Source organism: Montipora capricornis, chromosome 8 (assembly GCF_036669925.1).
Source record: "Montipora capricornis isolate CH-2021 chromosome 8, ASM3666992v2, whole genome shotgun sequence".
Taxonomy (NCBI): domain Eukaryota; kingdom Metazoa; phylum Cnidaria; class Anthozoa; order Scleractinia; family Acroporidae; genus Montipora; species Montipora capricornis.
Genome location: NC_090890.1, coordinates 13145455 through 13147954, shown reverse-complemented (window position 1 = coordinate 13147954; position 2500 = coordinate 13145455). Strand labels below are relative to the sequence as shown.

Below are 2500 nucleotides of genomic sequence, written 5' to 3'. Positions count from 1 at the left end.
TTAGGTTAGATTAAAGCGATATACTGTTAAAAATTCCCAAGTTATCACTTTTCGTGTTAACCAGCAAGGTAAACAAGTCTTAGTAATAATTAAATTGGGTTAACGAGGAAGCTAGAAATTGCCATGGTTTACATTGACACATATAATGGGAGATTCACGGAAAACGGAATTTTAAATGTTATGCAGAGCGTAAGTATTTGAAGGTAAAATAGGTATTTGTAGACTTTGCTTAGGGAGGCGCGGTGGCCTCATGGTTAGAGTGCTCGACTCCGGATCGAGTGATCCGGGTTCGGGACCTGGCCGGGAACATTGTGTTGTGTTCTTGGGCAAGACACTTTACTTCTTCGGTGCCTCTCTCCACCCAGGTGTATAAATGGGTACCAGCGAAATTGCTGGGGTAACCCTGCGATGGATTAGCACCCCATTCAGGGGGGAGTATTTTTCCTATTCGCTTCATGCTACAGAAACCGGAGATAAGCTCCGGCCTGACGGGCCACTTGGCTATTAAGCTTACTTTACCTAGACTTTGCTTTGATGTATTGTGCACATAAGCAAGTCATGATATGTTCTTCTCTTTAATGGTTAATATTCCTTGCCACGTTTCTCACCGTTCAGAGAGTTTGCGTTCACATTTCTATCTTTATTTCTCGAGAGTTTCAATAGACGAAGCGAAATAAATATGACAGACCAAGTGACCCACACTACAGTATTATATCTTTTCTCCTGCCCTTACCATTCCCGAAACGAAACAATAGTTTTGTTTTTTGAAATAGTTTCTTGTTAAAAGTTGGTCCACCGTATGGCATATTGCTGGTAAGTTTAACCTTTGCAGGGACATAACCTTGAAAACCCCCGGTTCACATCGCATTGATCCTAGTAAAACAACTGTCAAGGTAATGTTTTATTGTATGAATCAAATGCTGGTAGTGAATGTGCAGCTATGTCACTATGTGTTATTATCCCTGTAATTATCATGAATGTAGGAAATGAACTCTACACGGCTTTATCAAGCTTATCAAGACAAACATATTTAAGATATGATAAGATACAGCCCAAGTCATACTGGCAATGTACAAAGAAGTTGCACAATTGATTTTGCTTACTGTATGTCTTTGATAAGTACTTTCCAAAATTTGATCACAGAGAATTATTATTCTCTTATTTTGACAATTGGGTGCATATTACTGTGAGTATTTAAATTACAATTAATGGTATACTTTAAATATTTGATTCTCGTGCTATGGATTCATTTGCTATTGCCATCCTCGAGGAACTTTTGTACTTCTGACAGTACTTTCAACTGTCGAGAAATAGTGCTCATCTTCACGTGTCGCGCACGTGACAAAGTGACCTTTACGTGCATCACTGCACGAAAGGTTGCTCATCTTGGAAAGATGTTTTCACATCTCACCTTCGCTTCTCTTTAATTTTTTTGTGCAAAAGATGTTTCGATGAGTTTCATCTTAAACCGTTCAATTAGCGTTTCCTTTCTCAAATACAGGGCAAAAATATCCATCTGTTAGCAAAAAAAAAAAAAAATGTGCTTAGCCATTTTGGAATAAATACACTATTTTTACCTCGTTTCCATGGTCCAGTGGTCATTCTCACCACCTATAATGAAGATAATCTGGGTACGGGTTAACCTGCGATCAGGCGTACTTTTCTTTAGACTGGGTGGAAAAGGTACGCCTGATAAAATTTCTTAACGAGTTGTCAGGTCATAGTCCAGAATCTGGACTTAACTCTGATTGGCCGAAAAGCAATAGAGCTCTATCGATCTTGGAGCCTTGCTCTGATTGGTTAACAGCTGATCAAATTATGGCCACCAAGAAGGATTTGAACAGGAATGATGTTTAGGCATAGTTTACAGCTGCTGTTGCTTCGACTTCAGATTTTTTTTCAAGAATCTTGAAAGGATGTATCCGAAGAATTGTTTGTCTGAAAGAAGCCATTACAGTTTTACTTCCTACGGGATTTGGCAATAGTGTTATTTACGGTCCCGAACATTCTAGAAGAAAAAGCATCGTTCCACTTCCACCGACTCGAAAACGTTTGTAGTTGAATTAAGTCCTTTGGAATATATTCGGGAGCAACAAGTTCCAAAAAGAACCGAATAGAACTTTTGTGCCGCTACATTTGGGGAATCAGCCGAGCTTGACAGAGAAATTCGACATTGTTTACCGAAGCGCTGGGCAATGGTTTAGTGACGCACTGCTCACAAAATGATAGTTGAGTAGCTGCTGCTGGAAAACTAGACATATTACAGTGATACTAGCATCTTTTATTGGCACCTCAAATAATCGAGTTTAAATAAAGCTCATTGTACTGTTGATGTCTCCTGGTGATAACATGAAGTATTCGGTTTTTCGCCGACTTTACATTGAAATTCTTTATTCCTTGATGGCTTAAAGAGAGAAACCGCACCAACTGCCAAGCGGGATTTGTAGAAGTAGCTTTTATTGTATGGATAAAGTCTGACTTCGCAGACATTCCAGCTAGA

The 2500-nt window shown here is 39.2% G+C and overlaps 1 protein-coding gene across 1 annotated transcript in view; it reads right to left on the bottom strand.

Annotated features, from left to right (window-relative positions):
- Positions 1-1923: 1923 nt before the first annotated feature.
- LOC138059102 (NLR family CARD domain-containing protein 3-like) overlaps positions 1924-2500 on the bottom strand; it is an 82790-nt gene continuing 82213 nt past the window's right edge. The window contains exon 11 of the mRNA XM_068904621.1: positions 1924-2500. This exon is cut by the window's right edge and continues 4728 nt beyond it. The gene's annotated coding sequence lies outside the window, so the exon portion shown is untranslated.